We start from the raw sequence: 23,491 nt of genomic DNA, 5'->3' as shown, positions 1-23,491 counted from the left end.
CATACCACAATAAGTTATGTTTCGGTATACTCTCAGATTTATTGCCATGGCAATTTTTCAACTTCTCACAAGCACAATATTTTCTTGCAACGCAGAATTTGCCACACTACATTTTTTTTGCCATGATTTGTAGAGAAACTAGTTTTTGTCTTAGTCCGCCTTGCGAATCACCCTAATGTTTATAATTTTTGCCACGATCTAGATATATTTTTCCTGTCATAGTTGCCATTGGACAATTCCTGTTTTTTATAAATTAGAGCACGACAATTTAATTTTTGTAGATACCATGGCACTTATTGAATATATCATGGCAAAATTATGAATTAGAGGAAGGCAATTTTATAAAGTATAGCATGGCATTTTTATAAATGAGAGCATGGAAATTTGTAAATTATGTTTTCTATGCTTTTTCCTGTATCAGAAAATATGTACCTTTGGTTGATGACGATTTTTTTTCCGAAAAAAAGCAGCTATTTGGGTCTAGCCCGTTTCCAGACCTAACACGGCCCAAACCGAGTATAGTCGGTGACGGAACCGACCGATCCGCACATAGTAAAGGCTGTCGCCAGGCCCTGCTGAATCCACAGCCATGAAGCGCTCTGCTAGCTGGTTGGAGACTGCGAAGCCCGTCTTCGTCACCAAGGCGGAGCGGGAGCGCCGCCAGGCGCCCGCCGTCGCCGACCGGCGACACTCTGCAGCAGATCTGTTCTACTCCCTCCCTCAGACCCCTTTTCGGCCGCCGCCTACTCCCTCGTCCAGCTCCAACCCTTCTCTGTGTGACTCTGCCTATCGCGACTCTTCCGATCGGGATCGGGACAGAGGCCGCCGCCACGACCTCCACCGCGACCGATATGACTCTTCCTGCCGGGAGAGGGGTAGGGAGGGGATCAGGGAGCGAGGACGGGGAGCGCGGGGACCGGAACAGGGAGAAAGATCGGCTGGAGAGGATGGCGGAGCGGGAGCGCGAGAAGGAGCTGGAGGCGATCAAGGAGCAGTACCTGGGGTGTAAGAAGCCCAAGAAGCAGGTCATCAAGCCGTCGGAGAAGTTCCGCTCGTTCGACTGGGAGAACACGGAGGACACAAGCCGCGACATGAACACGCTCTACCAGTCGCCGCACGAGGCCCGGCCCCTCTTCGGCCGGGGATTCGTTGCTGGTATGGACCGCCGCGAGCAGAAGAAGGCGGCAGCCCAGCACGAGAAGAAGATCCGTGCAGAGCTGCGGCACAGAACAGGTGCCGAGGATCGCGTGGAGGACGATGATTTGGTGGACAAGAAGAATGCTGCTGCAGCTGATTCGTATGACACCTTTGACATGCGTGTTGACAGGCACTGGTCTGAGAAGTCGCTCGCGGAGATGACCGAGCGGGATTGGCGCATTTTCCGCAAGGACTTCAGTATCTCTTACAAGGGGTCTCGCGTGCCTCGGCCGATGCGGAGCTGGAGCGAGAGCAAGCTTGGCTCTGAGCTGCTTCTTGCTGTTGAAAGGGCTGGATACCGGAAACCATCACCAATCCAGATGGCTGCCATTCCACTTGGTTTAAGCCAGCGTGATGTCATTGGCATTGCTGAGACAGGTTCCAGCAAGACTGCAGCTTTTGTGCTTCCCATGATGTCTTATATTGCACACCTGCCGCCCATAAAGGATGAAAATGGCCCTTATGCTGTTGTCCTGGCACCTACTCGCGAGCTTGCTCAACAGATTGAGGTGGAGGCTGTCAAATTTGCCAATCATCTAGGCATTAGGGTCGTGTCAGTTGTTGGTGGTCAGCAGATTGAGGGGCAGGCTTTAAAGCTCAAGCAGGGCTGTGAGATTGTAATTGCAACACCTGGTAGGCTTCTTGATTGCTTGGAGAGCAGGTATGCTGTGCTCAACCAGTGCAACTATGTTGTGCTTGACGAGGCTGATAGGATGATCGACATGGGTTTTGAGCCACAGGTCGCTGCTGTCCTTGACGCGATGCCTTCGAGTAACCTGAAACCTGAGAATGAGGACGAGGTACTTGATGAGAGGAGGATTTACAGGACTACATAACTCGCTCCGTCCTCCGCGCTCCCCCGGGCCAACAGGTTTTGGGCGCTGGATTCTGATGGCTCTGGGTCGGACTCTGAGGCGCCCCCTTCACCTCCTCGTCCGGTGCCTGCGGGCGGCCTCCCCGTGGCTTCGGCGTCGGGCCGTCGGCGAAAATTCGCTCCTGGCGGGCGGGGTCGGATCGTCGGGCCCGTGGTGGAGGCGGATGGCTGGCGCCGCGTTTCCCGTGGGCATCGTCGTGCTGCGGCCTGGTCTCCGGCTCGGGCGTCGCTGCTCTGGGCGGTGGGGTTGGGGGGGGGTGTCTCCGTCCTCCTCTCCGGATCCCTCCTTGCCGGCTTGTCTTCGGGGGGCGCGGCCCCGGCCTCTCCGTCGGCGCCGGCGCCGGCGCCTGCCCTAGATCTGGCGCTGGGGCGGGTGGTGGTGCCTGCGTTGGAGACGCGGGCCCTTGTGCCATACGATGGGCCTGGTGGGCCTGGGTCGGCTCCAGCCTTGGCTTGTGTGTCTGCTTTTCCCCCTCCCTTCCCTAGACTCTGGGCCGCGGTTGGCCCAGGCCCAGCCCCCCTTGGTGCCGTATGTCGAACCGGGCCTGGCTCAGTCTGGGTATATATGGATCCGGAAAGGTTCGGTTCCCCCATTTCTAGGGTTTCCCGCCTCCTCATCTGATCTTCGTTGGCGCCGCTTCCCCATTCGCTCCTTCGTTCGATCTGCTCCCCCTCCTCCCCTCTCCTTCCTTCGCGGCGGTGGTCGCGATGGATCGGTCGCGCGGGTCCTCCAGCGAGGCTATCTCCGGCCAGAAGCGGGGGCGCGACGGATCTGGCGAGGCGGCAGCTGATCTGGAGTATGAGGCGACGCTGCGCGCTAAGCTCCAGGCATCGCTCGCTCCGGAGGCGGGGTCGGCTGCGGCGGCGGCCGGTTCGTCCCCACGCGGCTCCGGATCTGGGCCGGTGGATCTCCCGCTGCCCTTGCATGGTGCTCCTCCGGCTGCTGCCGACCCGTGGGAGGTGGCGGCTGCAGGGAGTCGGGCTGGCTCGTCAGGGCCGGTCTCGTCGCCTCCCCCGCATGGTGCTGCGTCCCTGGGTGGTGGGTCGGTGCGGGCTCCGGCGGTGGTTGGTGGGGGCCGTCTCGTTTCGTTCCGCGTGGTGCGTCCGGGGCTCCGGCCCGTCGCCCCGTTGGCTCTCTCAGTGGGCGGGGCGTCGGATCTGGGCCTGGCGCGGCTGGTGATGGTATCCTCCCTCCTCCCCCTCGTGGTCCTGGTCGCATTCCTCCTCAATCTCAGGTTGCCAACCCCACTCTCACTTGCTTCGCGTGTCACCGTCCTGGTCACTTTCAATCCCGGTGCGAACCCCCCCCTTCTGCCTCATCTGTAGGGAAGATGGCCATCTCACGGTGGACTGTCAGAATCGTTCCAAACCTCCTGCCTTTGTTCACTATGGCCTTGGTCTTCCTGGGTGCTCATTTTTCGCTTTAGATAGGGAGGTCCCTGCTGCAGCTCCTATCCTTGCGCTATCCAACGTCGGTATCATCTCTGTCCAGTCCAAACGCATTACACCTCAGGTCCTTCTTGATGAGCTCCAAATGTGGGATGAGGGAGGGTGGGATTGGCAAATCCGTCAGCTTTCAGATTTCGAGTTTGCTGTGACCTTCCCTTCCAAAGCAAGTCTCCGCATGATTTCCTCTTGTTCTAGCTTCACGCTACCTCTGAACCAATTGGTTGTTTCGGTCAAGGCTGCTTCTAATGGGTCCAAGGCTATCTCCTCCCTGTCTGATGTATGGGTTCTAGTTGAAGATGTGCCTCCTTCAGTGCGTACCACGGCGTTTCTGATGGCCTTCGGGGTTCTCATCGGCAAGCCTATTGAGGTCGATCAATATTCTTTGGCTATCCTCGGGCCGGCCCGTCAGCGGGTTTAGTGTGTTGACCCCCTGTGTATTCGTGGTTCCATTGACGTCTTCCCTTCGGCTGGTGGCTTTCGGCTCAGGGTTCGGGTGGAGGGTGCTTCGGGTCCGGCGTCGCCCCCACATCCTCCCCCGCCCCCGGCCTCTGGCAATGATGACCAGAGCAAGGATGGGGATGGTTGCCCAGACGATTCTATGCATGGCACTGATCAGCGCTTTACCTAGTCAGAGTGGGACGGGCTCTCCCCTGAAGACCAAGATATGTTGAAGGAGAATGCTCCGGTCGGTCGGGGGGCCAATGACTCGCTGCCGGACTTGGTTGGAGGGGATGCTTCTCTTGGGGCCAAAGGCACTCCATTCTCGGCGGTGTGCTCGAATCTTCCTGCCCGCCCTGCCTCTCCTTCCCTCTCTGGCATCGAAGATCTGCCCCCGGCTGGCCCCTCTGCCTCCAAGAAGAAGAAGAAGAAGTCGGTCAAGAAATACTCCACTAAGAGCAGAGCTTCTGGTGATTCAAGGCAGTCTGCGACTGGGCTCTGCCGCAGGCTTGATGCTGACTTGGGCACGGCCTCGGGTCCGTCCTCTATTGCGGCGTCTCCCTGCCGTGCTCGCCCTGTTCCAGTGCGGTCACCCGCTTCCACGGCTCGTAAGAGTGGCCGCGTCTCCAACTGCAGGGAGCGGGTGGCTGATCGGGCTGCTCGGCGCGCTGTGGCTCGGGATCTGCCTCCTTCAGGTTCGCGCCCAGTTCCCTCCTCCTCTTGCCCCGTTGTGCATTCTCCGGTTCGTTTAGTGCTTCCATCTCAATCTGATGAACATTTGCTTAGTATTTTAGATGATGTGGGCATCTGCTTAGACGCTAGTTTGGGCTCTCCCTCTTCTTTACTTGGAGTTATTAGGGCGAATGAATTAGCTCAGGCAGACATTGCAAAAGCCAAGGAGGCTGGGGTGGGTCCGAGTGCCCCACTGGTTGTGGCCGGTGGGGATGAGGCGGGAGATGATAGGAGTCAGGCTCCCCCGGCTGTCTCCAATCGCGGGGTTGGGAAACGTGCTAAATCCTGCAAGGCTCCAAGCAGGTCAAGTCTTAGAATTAAAAACCTTTCCTTCAGATGAAGGCCCTATTCTGGAACATCAGAGGTTTCGGCGCTAGGGGGCGCGAGGACCAGCTTAAAGACTTGGTTCGGTCTGAAAATGTTGATTTTATTGGCCTTGTCGAGACTCTCAAACCCTCCTTCTCCCCTAGTTAGCTCTGGCCGTTGCTGGGATGGATAGATTCAACTGGAATTCTGTGGCCCTGGATGGCCACTCGGGTGGTATTCTTCTTGGCACCAAAAAAGATGTTTTTGATTTTGTCACTTTTGAGCATGGCATTTTTTGGGCTAGCACGGTGGTCTTTCATATATCCCTTAATTCTTTACTTGAAATCATGGTGGTTTACGGTCCGGCTGACCATTTGTTGTCTTATATCTTTTCGGATGAACTTAGTAACAAAATTGAGTCCTGTCAGCTGCCACTCTTGATTGGAGGCGATTTTAATCTGATGCTATACCCTTCGGACAAGAGCTCCTCTAATTTCTCTTGGCCTCTGGCTGATGCCTTCAATGCTTTCATTAGGGACACGACTATTTGTGAAATGCCTAGGGTTGGGGCCCGTTTCACCTAGACGAATCGCCAAGCCTCTCCCATACGTTATGTCCTTGATCGGGTTTTCTTGTGTCCTAGGTGGTACTCGCTGTTTCCCCGTGTCAGCCTCAGAGCACTAGCTATAGTGGGTTCTGATCACCCCCCCTTGATTCTTGACGATGGTGCTCGCTCGGTTGCCCTCCCGAGGTTTCAGTTCGATGCTTCGTGGCTCCAAGTGGAGGGTTTCGCTGACCTGATTGCGCGAAAGATTTCAGTTTTTCTGTCTTCTAATCGCCGATCTTTTGGCCTGATGGACGTCTGGCATCAATGCTCCTATTTCCTTCGAAGATTCCTTAGAGGCTGGTCTAAAAATCACTATGCCGAGTCAAGGCGGGACAAAGCTAGGCTGGCTGCTCAAATTGAGGTGCTTGATGCCCGTGCGGACAATTTAGGCCTCTCCGCGGCCGAATGGCAGACCCATTATGGTCTTGAAGAGGCTCTTTTAGGTATGCACCGTCAGGAGGAAATGTATTGGAAGCAAAGAGGCACTATTAATTGGACTTTAAAGGGTTACTCGCCCACGACCTACTTTGCCATTGCAAACGGTAGACGTCGGAGATGCCTGATTGATTGCCTCCTTATCAAGGGCGTCAGGGTCTCTGATCAATCTGTGATCATGCGGCACGTGGCTCACTTCTTCTCTTCCCTCTTATCTGCTAAACCTGAGACGGGTTTTAGGCTGGCGCAGTCCTTTTGGTCTCCCCTCGAACATGTTTCAAGTGCTGAAAATGAGAGTTTGATGATCCCCCCTCTGAAGAGGACATTCTCGAAGCGATTCGATCGGCCAATTATAATGCGGCTTCCGGGCCTGACGGTTTCTCCATTCCTTTCTTTCGGCAATTCTGGCCTCAGCTAAAAGGCCTCATTCAGGCTATTATTCAAGGTTTCTGGCTAGGTACTGTAGACATCTCTAGACTGAACTACGCGGTTCTCACTCTCACCCCTAAGGTCAAAGGTGCTGACTTGATTTCCCAGTTTTGGCCCATTGCTTTAATTAACAATTTTGCGAAGATTCCGGCTAAGGGCTTGGCAACTAGGGTATCCCCGATCGCTCATCGTATCATTAGTCCTTTTCAATCTGCGTTCATAAAGGGGAGATTTATTCTAGACGGGGTGCTTTGCTTGCATGAGATAGTCCATGACCTGCGGACCAAGGGCACTAAGGCTGTGGTTCTTAAGCTTGACTTTGAAAAGGCCTATGACTCGGTGAGTTGGACTTTCCTTCGCCAAGTTCTTCTTACTAAGGGCTTCGAGGGTGCGGTGGTTCACCGTCTTATGCAGCTCGTCTCGGGTGGGCACACGGCTGTAGCGGTGAATGGGCAGATTACTAATTTCTTTGCTAATGGTAGGGGCCTTAGACAAGGGGATCCGGCGTCTCCGCTGCTCTTTAATTTCGTTGCGGATGCTCTTTCTCATATTCTTTCTCGAGCAGCTACTGCTGGGCACATTACGCCTGTTAGTTCTCACCCTCTCCCCAATGGCATCTCTCACCTTCAATACGCGGACGATACCATTATTATGGTTGAACTTAATGAAGACAGCATCACGAACCTGAAATTTCTCCTATTATGCTTCAAAGCGCTTTCGGGGCTTAAAATTAATTTCTCAAAGAGCGAAGTTGTTGTGACTGGGGTGTCTGATTCGGAAGCTTAGAGAGTGGCGCATCTTCTCAACTGTTCTCTAGGGTCCTATCCTCTCAAATACCTGGGCATTCCAATCTCCCCTCTCAAGCTTCTGGCAAAAGATTTTGCCCCGACAGTGACTAAAGTAGGAAATAGAGTTTTGTCGTGGAGAGGCCGCTATAATTCCTAGGCGGGCAAGGTTGCCCTCACTGATGCGTGCCTCTCCTCCCTTCTGATGTTTATAATGGGCTTCTATCTCTTGTCCGGAGGGATCCACGCTGGCTTCGACAAGCATAGGGGTGCCTTTTATTGGAACTCCTCTAATAATAAGCGCAAATATAGGATGGTTAAGTGGGACCTGATTTGCAGACCTAAGAGCTTGGGGGGCCTAGGCATCATTAACACTTTGGTCATGAACAAGTGCCTCATGATAAAATGGTGGTGGAAGATTATGTTCCTCGAGGAGCGCCCCACCTGGCTATATCTTCTCAAGGCTAAGTACTTCCCCTCCTCGAGCCCTATGGTCGCTTCCTCCTTTGGTGGCTCTCAGTTTTGGCGTCATCTCATTAAAGGTTGACCGATTTTCTGCTCCCTCGTTAAATTTGTAGTTCGGAATGGTAAGTCCACTCGTTTTTGGTTAGATTGGTGGGTAGGGGATACCACGCTTGCGATGGCCTATCCGACCTTGTTCTCGTTTTGTGCTGATCCCGAGATCTCTATCTCTGAGCTTTTGGATCAGGGCTGGGTCCTTGATTTCCGTCGTACTCTGTCTCCTGTGGAGTTGGATGATTGGCAACGTCTTACTACCTGCTTCCCCTTGCTCTCGGAGGAAGAGGACTCGGTGGTCTGGCCCCTTTCTGCCTTGGGGCGTTTTTCTGTTAAATCTGCCTATTCCAAACTTGTATCGGGTGCCCGCACTGCTAAATTCAAGGATATTTGGTCCGCTCGCATTCCCCCTAAGATTAAAATTTTCCTATGGCAAGCTTTCCGGCGGAAGCTTCCTGCGGCCGATCAAATTAGGAAGAGGAAGGGGCCGGGCTCTGATAGATGTGCGCTTTGTGGGGCTCTTGAAAACACCAAGCATATATTTTTTTCATTGTTCTTTGGCGAAATTCCTCTGGAGTTGCATTAGACTTTGGCTTCATGTTAATTGGAATCCTTCTTCTTTTGAGGATTTGCGGCGCTGTGTTAATACTTTAGCAGGCCGGTCTAAGCGGGTTTTCTGGGTAGGCTGGGCAGCGATTTGTTGGTCGCTGTGGACTACTAGAAACAAGTTCACTATTGAACACATTTTCCCGGCTAATCCTATGAGTTGCTTATTTAAAGCCAATGTCTTTTTGCAGCAGTGGAGATTATTGACTAAGGAAGGTGACCTAGAGGCATTCGACGACATGCTATCCAAGATGAGATCTACGTCGTCTTCCCTGTTGCGGCGCTCTAGAAGAATGGCTTAGTTTCCGGTTCTTTTGGACTCTTTGCTGGCATGCGTGCCTTGTTTGGCTGGTTGCCATTAGTTTCCAGTTCTTTTGGACTCTTTGCTGGCCTGCTTGCCTTGTTTGGCTGGTTGCCATGTACTCGCACTTCTTAACTTTGTTCTGCTTGGCTTATGTGTGGTTCGGATGGCTGTGTTGTGACTCTGCCTGATGGCTTTATCTATAAAGTCGGGCGCATACCTTTTATCTAAAAGAAATATATGGATGCAAGATATGCAACGTTGACAAACGCAATTTTATCACTGTACATGTTTCAAAGTTTTTTTCCGACTAATTTGCATTAAGACAGTTCAATCAGTCCAAATTTAAGAAAATTTCCCTAAAAGTACATGATCAGAGCTCTCAAATTCCTATGATTTCAATCAAGTCTATAGAAAAATGAACACAACCTGATCTTTCCTTCTTCTTGGCGGTCACCATTTTGGGCGACCACCCCCATTCACCTTCCGTACGAGGTACGATCAAATTGACAATTTGACAAATTATGTGTGGTTGATTGCCATCCATAATTTGGCAGAAGAAAAAATCTCACTCACATTTCTAAACTAAACATTGCATCAAAATTTCACTAAATTTAGATTCCTCTATCGAGTGCAATTTAAGTAATAGACGTTAGGTGAGATTCTTTATATTGGAAACAAAGACAATAAAAGGGGAGATTTAAAATAGATTAGATAACGATGATTAGCAAAAACATACTTACCCTTCCTTGATGACAAAGTCAACATCATTGTTTCTCTCTCCTGCTTGGAGACACGTAGGCCAACTCTAGCCCTATACTTTTTTTGATACTATATATACTTCATTAAGAGCATTTTCAGCCGCGCCCTTAACAGGTCCCCTCAGGCCATTTTTTAGCGCCGGCGCTAAAAAACGCCCGAGTCGCGCCCTCAGGATGCCGAAAAACGCTGGTTCGGCCTTTTTTTCCGCCCGGCGGTCACAGGCTGAACACGGCGCACCGGGGGGCAATTGGGGGCTCCGGCGCAAGGGAAAAGCGCGGCTGGCCCACGCCGTCAGGGGAAAAGTCAAGGTTTTCTTCCCCGACTCGCCTCCCACCCCCCGCGCCCTCGGCCGCCAGTAGCTATATCCCGGCGCCGCCCGCCGGCTTTCATCACTAGATAGCCATTCCACGCCGGAAAAATAGCAGAGCTTCGCTGCGGCAGCCCCTCCAACAGCAGCTGGGCATTTCCGGCCGCCGTTTTCGGCCGTGAAGGGGCAGTTTAGCGGTGGGTACACGCCCACTGGGCGCAAGGTGTTCGGCGATTTGCCTGCCTCGGCGATGGACTTGGATGACGAGGAAGCGCTCGCCGCGCTGCTGGAGGAGGAAGCCAAGGCCGACGTCCAGAAAGAAGAGCATCTCATGGTGCTCGCTGTCCTCGCCCAGCTGCTGGCGAGCAATGAAAGCCGCGACGAGGTGGCTCGGCCCCGGGGCGGGTGAAAGCAAAGAACCGGCATCGTCTCGAAGGCTACTGCATGCTCTACTCCGACTACTTCGCGGATGCTCCACTTCACGGCGAGAAAACATTTCGGCGCCGTTATCGGATGAGCCGAAATCTCTTCCTCAGGATTGTGAATTCCATCCGGGAGTTCGACAACTACTTCAAGTGCAAGATGGATTGCACCGGCGCTCTTGGATTCACCTCCATCCAGAAGTGCACGACAGCGATGAGGATGCTTGCATACGGAGCTCCTGGTGATTCACTCGACGACTATGGGCGCATGGCCGAGTCCACTAGCATAGAGTGTTTCTACAAGTTCTGTCGGGTAGTGGTGGCAGTGTTTGGACCGCAATACTTGAGAACACCCAATGCGGAAGACACTGCTCGGATCCTAGCATAGAATGCAACAAGAGGATTTCCTGGGATGCTTGGAAGTATCGACTGCATGCATTGGAAATGGAAGAATTGCCCATTTGCTTGGCAGGGAATGTACAAAAGGCGCCAAAGGCGGTTGCAGTGTGGTACTTGAGGCGGTGGCCACACAGGACCTCTGGATTTGGCACTCCTTCTTTGGTATGCCAGGAACTCACAATGACATCAACGTGCTGCAGTGCTCTCCTGTCTTTGCCAAGCTTGTTGAAGGTCATTCTCCTCCGGTGAACTTCGAGATCAATGGGCGGCACTACAACAAGGGGTACTATCTAGCTGATGGCATCTATCCGAGATGGTCGACATTTGTGAAGACGATCTCAAACCATGTTCCAGGAGGCAAGAACGTCTGGTTGGCGAAGGTTCAGGAGGCTTGCAGGAAGGATATCGAGCGGGCATTTGGTGTGCTCCAATCTCGATTTGCTGTTGTCCGGTACCCCGCTCAGACCTGGTCGAAATATCAAATGTGGGAGATTATGACTTGCTGTGTCATCTTGCACAACATGATCATCGACAGCGAGCAAGAAAACCCAGTGTCTGACACTGAACCATAGTACAGGCAGGGTCCTCTAGCCGAAGTTGATCACCAGCTACCGGCAAACTGAACTGCCTATCTTAGTATGCGTCAGGAGATTCGAGACCCATAGGTGCATCATCAACTGCAGCAAGATCTGATAGACCATCTATGGAGGCTCAAGGGCGACGTCGGGCGCGACGTGTGATGAAATATGAGTTTTTATTTTTTTTGAACTATATAATTTGTATTGAACTATTTGTTGTTGTACTATTTTGTTGAAGTATTTGATATTTCTGTGATGAAATATGTGATAAAAAAATTTATGTGCATAATTAAACGCCGAACAATGGTGAACCACGCCGAATATGGGCCTATTGTCACACATATGGGCCCTTTATTCGCCGAAATGGGGCTGAAAAGTAGGCCAATATCGGCGCCTGGGGGCGACGACTGGGCGCGAAACCGCCCCCAGCGCCGATTGTATCACCGGCTCGTCCCCAAGGGACGATTTTTATGCATCCTGAAAGGGGGGAGGGGCGAACGACTGGAGATGCTCTAAGAAGTCAGAACGATGACCCATTGCTTCGCTGAAGAAGCATCGACCATTCCAGTACCGATTCAGCCTAAACTGAGTCGTCAAACTTCCAAGAGGCTACAGAGAGTATCCTATTCACATGAGCACAATCCATCCACCAGCTTCTCCCGATTTCCTTTTTCGTAGCTTCCTTTGTCTCTTTCTTACAAATTGGCGACAATTTCTACTCTCGGAAACATTTATTGGGACTTTGCACACGGTTGCCGTAAACAACGATACGGTACTCAGTCATCTAACCAACCATGGCTTGTGGATGGCGGCATCTTGGCCGTGTGGTTTGCTGAGGCGTGGGGCGCTGATTTTTGTTTTGATAACAATGATGGCGTCGAGAGGAGTTTGGGTCGCGGAGAGGACTTCGGTACTTGGTTCTTTCTGGCATGTCCGAGGTGCTCTTTGCTGGGTTGCTTGGTTGCTTTAAAATCAGAGCTATGGTGAAGCGACTCCAGGTGGCGATAATGACAGCACTCTGTGGTCATTTGCGGAGGGTATGGTCGGCGCAAGTCCTACATATTTTCCATAGATGGACAATAGACCATATAAGTAGCAGCTGGTGTAATGGGTTTAGATGGAGATGACACAAGAGTGAAGGAACTTTATGGTATAACAGATACCAACTTCATACAAGTTCAACGCCCCAAGACAACGATCTGAACCATATGCTATTGCAAATAAGATATGTAGCAGATCGTCTTAACGAAATGACTTTACAATCAAAGGGCATTTTATGGAAAATAGACAAGTATTACTGCTGTCTGGACGATGATATATAGAAGGTATTTCTGCTTTAGGCAATGTTAGCCCAGCACACATACCCAACATGAGGAGCTACTTAGACCATAAAGTCATTTTCAACAATGATGGCACATGCAACGACGACTCTACCTGATGTTCAACACTGCATATCTCCCTCCCCGTAGACCAAATGGTCAGCTATCTATATGATGCATCTATACTTATGTGGCTTGCTTCTTAAAATCAATGTAAAAAAAGCTATCATAAACTTCTTATAACGCTATGTATCAACATCCTATCTAAGTATCTATTTTCTTATGCTCCCATTGGTTATTCTTATGTGCATGGTGGAATGCTTGGTTTACTCTTGCCCTTCACGCCATGAGTGCAACATGTCATCTAGTTAGTTTAAAGGATGCAAACATAGAGAGAAACATGAATGGTTTTCTCTCGATGCTTGGTCATATCCTACTCTATGCCAGATTCAAGCATTATCGACCTTGCATGGCAAACCTTACTAAGGGATAACTTTACACAAAGTATGCGGTCTTTGTATCCTCACTAAATCTTGTGTCATTTACAATGTCGTCGATGAAGGCTCTCAAGTGATTCCTACACGTCTAGAAATCACACTCTTCGAAAGTAAAAAAAAAATCAAAGCAAAGTTCTTTGGAAGGAACTCCTCGCGTAAGCATGTGGGCTTGCACACGAACCCTAAAGTTTAGGGTCCCAGCCAATGTTCATACATGGTTACAAATAATATTTTTAGTTTTGATAAGTATAAAGAATGTTGAGAGAAAAGCAAAGGCCCATGAAAGATAGCACCCTATGCAACCCAATAGGCCAATACGTCAAGGACCTCCTAATTAGCAGCGAGTGCCTATATGGCGACCTACGCGCTGCGGAAGAAGCGAGCGCGCACCCCCACGCTCCCCCTTCGCGCACTGCTGGGCCGGCCCATGTGCGGGCCGGGACGCCGCCTTGTTTTTTTTGTTTTTCCTTTTTTTCAGTAATTCAGGATATCAAAAAGTGCTAAAATTTCAGAAAAAGTTGCTAATTTTAGTGAAACAATCACGATTTCGAAACGTATTCATGATTAGAGAAAAATGCCCGGGAATTCAAAAATTGTTCATGAATTTGTAAAAGATGTCCACAAATTCAAAAAATGTTCATGATTCAAAAAATGTTCGCTAATTCAAAAAAGGTTTGTGAATTTGAAAAAAATGTTCATGATTCAAAAAAATGCTCACTAATTTGAAAAATGTTCACGAATTTGAAAAAAATGTTTACTAATTCAAAAAATGTTTCTGAATTTGAAAAAAATGTTCACGATCCAAAAAAAGTTTGCTAATTCGAAAAATATTCACGATTTAAAAAAATGTTTGTCAATTTGAAAAAAAATTCGTGATTCAAGAAAATGTTTGCTAATTCAAAAAATGTTCACGATTCAAAAAAAATGTTAGCTAATTCAAAAACTGTTCACGAATTTGAAAAAAAAAAGTTCATGATTAAAAAAAATCACTAATTCAAAAACTGTTCACAAATTTGGAAAAACAATGTACAAGATTTTGAAAATTTAGTCTATAATTTTAAAATGTTAATTATTTAGAAAAAATATTCATGAATTCAAAAACATATTCACTACTTAAGAGAATGTTCACAAATTTCTAAAAATGTCCAAAATTTAAGAAAATGTTCATAATTTCGAAAAAATGCTCGTAAGTTATCAAAAGTGTTCACGGTTACAAAAACATGTTCATGATTTTGGAGAATGTACACGAATCAGTAAAAATAAAACCACGGATTTGAAAAAATGTTCATCATTCTGAAAAAAGTTAACGACTTAAAAAATAAATCACAAATTATTAGATTTTCGGAAATAAAAAAAAGAGTAAAAATGAAAACATATAAGTAAAGAAAAAACAAAAAGAAAATAGAAAAAGAGAAAGAGAAAAAAACGAAAAACCCGGTTTAGGGAAGGTTCTTGAACCTTCCCAAAACCGGTTGGGGGTGAAACCCCGAAATGGGCTGGCTCATGTTAATAGCAGGGGGGGGGGGGGGGGGGGGGGGGGTACGCGCCGTATAGGAACCCCGTAATTAGCACTTCATGCGCCAGTTCTCAAAGCTGGTGCTCAGGCAGCCGTCTCGCATAGGCCGACCTAGCAAGCACATTGGTCGCTCGTTCATTTCCTTGATTCACTCACGCAATGACGCGGGCCATTTTGCTCGTTCAGTTCACAGTCAACCATTGATCACTTGACCGTTGAATTTGGAAAAAACATGTATAAAAAACTTACTAATTTGAAAACAGTTCATGAATGAAAAAAGTGTAAAAGTTTGAAAAAAGTTCACATATTTTAAAAGTGTTAATGGATTTTAAAAAGATCATGAATTTCTTGAAATTGGAAAAAGTTCATGATTTTGAAAAAAAAACATGAATTTAAGAAAATTTTGCGAGTTTAAAAAAAAATCGCATATTTGAAAAAAACACTAATTTGAAGAAAAAAATCGTGTGCTTGAAAAAAGGTTCATGGATTTGAAAAAAAGTTTGCGTGTTTGGAAAATATTCATGAATTTAAAAATTCAAGAATTTAAAAAATGTTCACATTTTTTTTAAAATATGTGAATTAAAAAAGTAAAAAGAGAAACAAGAAGAAAAACAAAAGAACAAACAATGCTTATCCTACGAAAAAACCAGAGGAACTAGTAAACCAATAAATAAAAATAAATAAAAAATAACACAAAAACCGAAAAAGGAACATTCTAGAGCCGGCGATCGAAGGGGTGATGATAGGGCCACGCTTGGCCCTGGGACACCTCGATCTACAACCGGCGGTCGCACCAATCTTGTGCGGCTCGGGCTTCATGGTGCTTTCCTCTCCCGCGATAGCGGCTGTTGAAATTTCGAAAGGGGAAGATGTGTGGTTAATACCAGTCTCCACCCAATTTATAAAGAACTAAAAGGATCCGGAGTGGCGGCACAACTCTCGAAGATTGCGCCGCCACTAGCGACGAGGTTGGTGGGGATCACCGATGGTCCTCGACCACAACCCATGCTTTTTCACCGGCCTATGCGGCATTGGCCTCCTTCCGGTGCCATCTTGGTCTCGGAGTCCTCGGGCATTCGGAGGTCGTAAGGCTAATATCCCTCTCATTCGGAAGCCCGACGAACAATCATGAACCTAGCGCAGGAGAGCCCCGAGGTAAGGCGAGACCTCTAGGGTAAGGCCCCTAAGTCGGGCAAGCCTCTCGGAGCTCAGCCAAGCCGAGCTTCCCATCGATTATCAACAAGATCAGGAGCCCGACTAGGTTCTCAAAGACGGAAGAAAACTCCAATTCCAGTCAGGCTCGACGGCTACCGACAGTGCCACACACTGGGGGCGGCTTCTCTACACTGAGCCCAACGGAAGGCCTAACTAGGTTCTGAAAGCACAAGTGCTCCTTGGGTGATTTTGGTAATTAATGTCAACATATCTCTTGTTAAACTAATACTTTTATCCATTATATTTCAGATGAGTTCAACAGTGGAGTGGTGTGGACAAGAGAATGTGGAACCCCTTCAAGATGTTAAGGACAAGAGATTGGCAAAAGCTCAGAAGCTCAAGACTCTACATTTTCATTTTAGTGATCCAAGATCACATTGAGTCCATAGGAAAGCCAATACTATTAAAAGGGGATGAGGTGTTGCTTAATGGCTTGCTTCCTCAAAGTGCTTAGTGATATGCTCCAAGGCCCTCAACCACTTTCTAATTTCCACATATGTCCCAAACCAAAAGTCAAACTCGGCCCCACCGATTTGATCTATCCGGCGCCACCGAGTTCACTTGACATAGCCACTGCCAGAAGCCCTAATCAGTTTGGTCTCGCCGATGGGATCTCGGTCTCACCGAGATGGGCTCGAAAAATCTCTGTTACCTGTTGCAATTATTTCGGTCCCACCGAGATACAATCGGTCCCGCCAAGTTTGTCTGACCAACTCTCTGTTTAGCTTATTACCAAAATCGGTCCCACCGAGTTTGTGTAATCGGTCAAACCGAGTTGAGGTTTTACCCTAACCCTAGCACATTGGTCCCACCGAGTTGATCATATCGGTCCCACCGAAAATCCTAACGTTCATATTTTGAACTAAATCGGTCTGACCGATTTCTCGATTCGGTCCCACAGAGTTTGGTGAATTGTGTGTGACGGTTAGATTTTGTGTGGAGGCTATTTATACCCCCCATCCACTCTTCATTTGTGGAGAGAGCCATCAGAACGTGCCTACACTTTCAACATGCATTTTCTGAGAGAGAACCACATACTCATGTGTTGATACCAAGATATTCCATTCCAACCACAAGAATCTTGATCTCTAGCCTTCCCCAAGTTGCTTTCCACTCAAATCATCTTTCCACCAAATCCAAATCTGTGTGAGAGAGTTGAGTGTTGGGGGGACTATCATTTCAAGCACAAGATCAAGGAGTTCATCAACACACCATCTATTACCTTTTGGAGAGTGGTGTCTCCTAGATTGGTTAGGTGTCACTTGGGAGCCTCCGTCAAGATTGTGGAGTTGAACCAAGGAGTTTGTACGGGCAAGGAGATCACCTACTTCGTGAAGATCTACCCTAGTGAGGCAAGTCCTTCGTGGGCGATGGCCATGGTGGGATAGACAAGGTTGCTTCTTCGTGGACCCTTCGTGGGTGGAGCCCTCCATGGACTCGCGAAGCCGTTACCCTTCATGGGTTGAAGTCTCCATCAACGTGGATGTACGATAGCACCACCTACCGGAACCACGCCAAAAATCTCCGTGTCTACATTGCGTTTGGATACTCCAATCCCATCCCTTTACTTTCTTGCAACTTGCATGCTTTACTTTCCGCTGCTCATATACTCTTGCCATGCTTTCTTGAAATGTATTTTGAATGTTTAAACTTGTGCTAAAACTCCACCTTAACTTGAAGAAATTAAAAACTGCTACTTTTCCTTGTTGAGGGTCTAATCACCTGTAACACCCATAATGCAGCTATATCTCCCACATGACGGGGCACGACTTAGAGGCATAGCCGCATCGTAGGCTTGTCACAAGAGGGGTAATCTTCACATATCCCATGTACTGAATAAGTAAGGATAAAGAGTTGGCTTACAATCGCCATATCACACAATACATAAATAATCCATACATCAACCAGAGTACAATCAAGGTCCGACTACAGAACCAAAATAAAAGAAGACAACCCCAAATGCCAGATTCCCGATCGTCCCAACTGGGCTCCACTACTGATCAACCGGAAAAGACATATAACAACGATCAAGATCTTCATCGAGCTCCCACTTGAGCTCGGTTGCGCTACCTGCACTGGTATCATCGGTACCTGCAACTGTTTGCAAGTATATGTGAATCACGAGGACTCAGCAATCTCACACCCGCGATATGAAGACTATTTAAGCTTATGAGTAGGAGAAGGTAGTGAGGTGGAGCTGCAGCAAGCACTAAGCATATATGGTGGCTAACATACGCAAATGAGAGCGAGAAGAGAAGCAACGCAATGGTCGAGAAGCTAGAAGTGATCAAGAAGTGATCCTGAAAACTACTTACGTTCAAGCATAACACAAGACCGTGTTCACTTCCCGGACTCCGCCCAAAAGAGACCATCACGGCTACACACGCGGTTGATGCATTTTAATTAGGTTAAGTGTCAAGTTCTCTACAACCGGACATTAACAAATTCCCATCTGCCACGTAACCACGGGCACGGCTTTGGAAAGTTCAAAACCCTGCAGGGGTGTCCCAACTTAGCCCATCACAAGCTCTCACGGTCAACGAAGGATATTCCTTCTCCTAGGAAGACCCGATCAGTCTCGGAATCCCGGCTACAAGACATTTCGACAATGGTAAAACAAGACCAGCAAAGCCGCCCGATGTGCCGACAATCCCGATAGGAGCTACACATATCTCGTTCTTAGGGCAACACCGGATAGGTCAAGCTACGAGTAAAACCAGCCCTCAAGTTGCCCCGAGGTGGCCCCGCAGGCTGCCCGGTTCAGACCAACACTTAGAGAAGCATTGGCCCGAGGGGGGGGGGGTTAAAATAAAGATGACCCTTGGGTTAATTACTCCCAAGGGAAAGGTATAGGTTGCTAGGAAAATGTAAAACCAAGGTTAGGCCTTGCTGGAGGAGTTTTATTCAAAGCGAATTGTCAAGGGGTTCCCATAACACCCAACCGCGTAAGGAACGCAAAGTCAAGGAACATAACACCGGTATGACGGAAACTAGGGCGGCAAGAGTGGAACAAAACACCAGGCATAAGGCCGAGCCTTCCACCCTTTACCAAGTATATAGATGCATTAATTAAAATAAAAGATATTGTGATATCCCAACATATCCATGTTCCAACATGGAACAAACTTCAGCTTCTCCTGCAACTAACAATGCTATAAGAGGGGCTGAGCAAAAACGGTAACTTAGCCAAACAACGGTTTGCTAGGAAGGAGGGTTAGAGGCTTGACATGCCAATATGGGAGGCATGATAAACAAGTGGTAGGTAGCGCGACATAGCAATAGAGCGAACAACTAGCAAGCAAAGATAGAAGTGATTTCGAGGGTATGGTCATCTTGCCTGAGATCCCGCAAGGAAGAATAACGAGTCCATGAAGAAGACAAACGGACGTAGTCGAACGGATCCTCACAACTCCAAAACGAGAACGAAGCTAACGAGAAAAGCAACCCGGAAAGAAGAAAGCAACGTAGTAAACAACCATCACATAAACATGGCATGATGCACAACCAAGTATGATGCATGTCCGGTTTAATGATCCATGGCATGGCATGGCAAAGTGCACAAACAATACTACAAATTAAGTGGAGCTCAATATGCAACGAGTTGCGTATTGACGAAACACCACATGACTTATTTTGTTCCCTCTCGGTTATGTACCCAACAATATTAAATGTTACTAAACATGGCAAGAGGTGAAGCATAAAGAAACTATCTATCTAAGCAATTTAAATGGGGCCAGATATAACAAACAACAAATCCGGAAAAATGCCCATAAACATTTGGCAATTTGATGAAAACAACAATTTAAACATTTTAAATGTTATTATCATGATGCGGATGACATGTGCAAGTTTTATGCAATTTTATGAAAAGGTTGACATGACCATGATATGAAGCATTGTCGCCATGGCGGAAGGAAAAGGAAGCCACGACGACGAATCCGAATATGATGCCACGCAACATATCGGTTCTGGTAGCTCATGGAGATACCGGTGCAAAAGGAAATGTGACGGGAGTGTGCAAAAGATGGTGGGGTGATCCCAGTAACCGGGTTCCCACGGGTTAGCGGCAAACAAGGAGGACTAAGCAAGTGACACCTCGGACACGGTGCAAACAAAGGGTGCATCTCATACAACACAAGCAATCGTTCTCAAACGGTCGTCTCAACGTTATACCTTTGAAGCGTGCGGTTCGGGACGGTGCAATGTAGAGGAAGTAGACGTTCTCGGGACGGTCGTAGTGGAAGTAGTTGTACTATCGGTCCTCGGCGATGGTAGTGGAAGTAGTGGTTCACGAGTCGAAGAGGAAATGGCCGTTCATGTTCGGGAAGCGGTAGAGGTCCGGGTCTTCGGCAACGGTCGTCGTACACGCTCCGAGTTTGTCGGTAGAGGTTCTCACATGCTCCAGGTTCGTAGGTAGAGGTTCTCGCGATCTCAGCGACGGTAGTGGTACCCGTTTTCATAGACGTTCGGGGTCGTGGGTAGTTGAGCACAATCGTTGTTGGACTTGACGGATCCGATGCCTCCGGGCGTAGTGGTACATGTTCGTTTTCGGAGAGGTACTTGGCGTACTTCGTCTCGCAGTGTAGTCGAACTTGACGTATCCGAGGGCTCCGGGCGTCGTGGTACTTGTCGAAATCCACATCGGGTGTAATTGTACATTTTTAAATGGAACTTGGCGCATCATTGTGTAGTCGTACATCGAGGCAGGGATAGCTCGGCCACGCGCGCTGGACGGGTAGAGGCAGACCCGAGCATGGTCAACGCCCACACGCGCTCATCCCTGGGTGGACGCAAAGTAGGGCATGACTTTCCTGCTCGAGCAGGTGCGAGGCAAAGGAGGTAGCCGGAGTTGGCCGCTCCGGTGGAGGGAGCCGAGGAGCTCGAGGAGGACCGAGTGGAAGCTGGAGCTTCTACTGCTTGTGGACGACGGGGACGGCACAACGCGGAGGGGCTCGGTGGTGCTGGCAGTGGGGAGGTCGAGGTCGCCGGAAACAGAGGCTGAGAGGCGGCCGGGCTTCGGCCGTCGAGGGCTCCGGTGGCCGGCATAGTCGATGGAGGAGGCGAACGGCGGGTCGGGCGTGCAATGACGGCGACCGGTGGGGTCAAGGTGCGGGAGGCGGGGACTAGGCGCGGTGCGGCTCGTTGACGGGGCGGCGCGAGGCGGCGGCCTCCTGGTGTTTGCCGATAGCGGCGAGGCGCGGCGACCAGCGTGGAGGTGGAGAGGCGGGGACGAGGTGCAGGAGAGGAAGGCGGAAGGCGAGCACGAGGGCTGTGGGGGAGAGGTGGGCGCCAGAGGAGGACGAAGGGGAGAGATGGGGATCGGGAGATGGGGTTCCCTGGCGGCGGGGTGCAGACGAGGGAGAGGGAGAGATAGGATCGGGCAGGGGAGAGGATTAGGTTAGGATTAGGATTAGGTGGGCCTAGTGGATGGATGGGCCGGCCGGTCTGAGGCTGCAGTTGGGCTGCTCTCTTCTATTCCCTCCTTCAACCCTCTTCCATAAACAGAAAATCAAAGAAAGAAGGGGAGAGAAAAGAAATGGGTGGACAAAGAATTTGGGCATGCGGATTATTTTCCCGGAATCACAAAATACGAGGAATTTGACAAAAATGGCTTGAGGATTTTCAGAGGAAGTAAAATCCACACATGTTGGATTTAACTTGGCAAGTTTGAATTTTGAAACCCATTCAAATGAACTTCAAATGGGTTGAAATTATAGGAGGTGACCCTACACAATAGATGTGTTTTATGGGAAGATTTGGAACATTAATGGGTAAAGTAAAATTGCAACTCAATTTTACTAAAAGACCCCAAAGGAGGAAAAGGAATTGAGTAGGAAAAAGGAAATTTGAAGAATGGTGCATATGTGTTATGGGTGATTCCAAGCCAAAGGAATGGTTTAATATAGATCCCTAAATATTAGGAGGATATGTTATAAAGAGAATCACCATGTGAATACCCTCGGTTTAAATGGACCGAAGACCCATGCAATTTATTTAGTTGAGTTTTAAGAAGAGGTGCAAGAAGGCATGATGCAATGCACATGATGCAAAAATGAAAGCAACGAACCAAACAAATCACACGACGAATCACGGAAAACATGGAAGGCATCTGGAGCGTCGGTCTTGGGGCGTCACAACACTCCACTACAAGAGGATCTCGTCCCGAGATCTAGGATGGCACCGGGGAGAAACGGAAGAGAAAGAGAAGAGGTAAAACTAAGTTGCTTCTTTGACAAACGCGTGAAACCAAAGAACCTTGAGAGGTTAAACCATTTCGAGAAAAGAGTACAACGGAGATGAACGAAGTTGAAAACACTTCGTTAGAAAAGAGGAACAATGAACATTACTAGAACCTTGCAGGTTGAAAGACATAAGAAAAGGGTTACAATGGACAAAAAGTACATGCAAGCACTCCGATTGAAACGAGATGTACAAGGAACGATAAAGATCAATTACGACAACACTCCGGTTGGAAATGGAAGGCATATAATATGGACTTGGCAAAAATGAAAGCACTTGGATGAGACTCCAGTTAGAAGAGGAATGATAGACACAACACTCCGGTTAAAACAAAGATAGAGAAGGAATACAAATGATATAATTTGGATAGCACTCCGACTGTAAATGGAAGGAATTGAACATGATCTTGACAAACAAGATGATGGGTCGAAGAGAGCAACATCACAATGCCTCCGGAACAAATGTAAGAATGGAATCAAAAGAACGGAGGAGAAAACAACATCTTCTACCTCAATTGAGCTTGAAAAGCATCTTTAGGAGAAGGGTCGAACGGAGTTGTTGGAAAACCAACAACGAAAAGAGTAAGCTTGTTATGGGCTTATGGAAAACATCTCGAAATCTTGAGGTGAAATTCTGCCACTAACGAAAAACAATAGATTGGATTGATATGAACAAGGAGACGAGAAACTTATTTCACCGGGAGGCTAAATGAAGAGCTTGGGTCATTTATAAGCACCATAAATAGCAACAATCCTTAGGGGAAGCTTTAGGTGAAATATAACCCAAGATAACTCCAACGAAGAGATTGATGGATTGAGAAGAGCTCATGCTCGAAGAAATTGATGGGTTTAACTATCTCATTCTTGAGAACTGTTGAATCATGACACACGAAGGGAAATTGTCAAGAGTGACGTAACACCACCTCAAAAGATAAGGTAGACGAATTGCGTTCCAGAATGCAAGATGAAGAATGCTTGAACTCCTCAAAACAAGACATGTGTTGAACACCATGTTTATTTGAGAGTATAGCTTGGCGGATCATAACTTCAAGAGAAATCTTAAAGAACGAATGAAGAATGAAAGAAATCCTTGATGAGACACCATCTTGAGCCTCCATGAAGAACTCCGGATAGGAAAATAAAAAGAAAGAGAAGTAGAAAACACAAGGTGAATCCTTGCAATGATTTTGATGAATCTACGTGGTGATATAATTGAGAGATCTTGGAACTCCGGGAAAGTATGAAGCACTTGAACCGAGAATTTACTCATCGTGAACAAACTTCGGAAGAATGAATCCATCACTTGGATGAGGCAAGAATAAGAATTATGTGATGCATATCCTACACCAATTTAAATTGATGACAAACAACGGATTTGGCATACTACTTATTCTCGTAGAACGGATTAAGATAGATATGGCGCAAATTGGGAAGGTCTTGATGGATCCCCCGGTGGGGTTTGGAAACAACGAATGAATTAATATGATAACGAAGGAAAAGAAATCTTGAATGAACCACCGTAAGAATTGAAAATGAAAGTAGCAAAGGCACAATTCACCGGG

The 23,491-nt window shown here is 48.2% G+C and overlaps 1 pseudogene; it reads left to right on the top strand.

The window, feature by feature from the left end:
* The first annotated feature begins 589 nt into the window (after positions 1–589).
* On the top strand, positions 590–2,033 carry LOC125555702 (annotated as a pseudogene).
* Positions 2,034–23,491: the final 21,458 nt, after the last annotated feature.

Source organism: Triticum urartu, chromosome 5 (assembly GCF_003073215.2).
Source record: "Triticum urartu cultivar G1812 chromosome 5, Tu2.1, whole genome shotgun sequence".
Lineage (NCBI taxonomy): Eukaryota > Viridiplantae > Streptophyta > Magnoliopsida > Poales > Poaceae > Triticum > Triticum urartu.
This window is presented reverse-complemented; position numbering and strand designations above follow the sequence as displayed.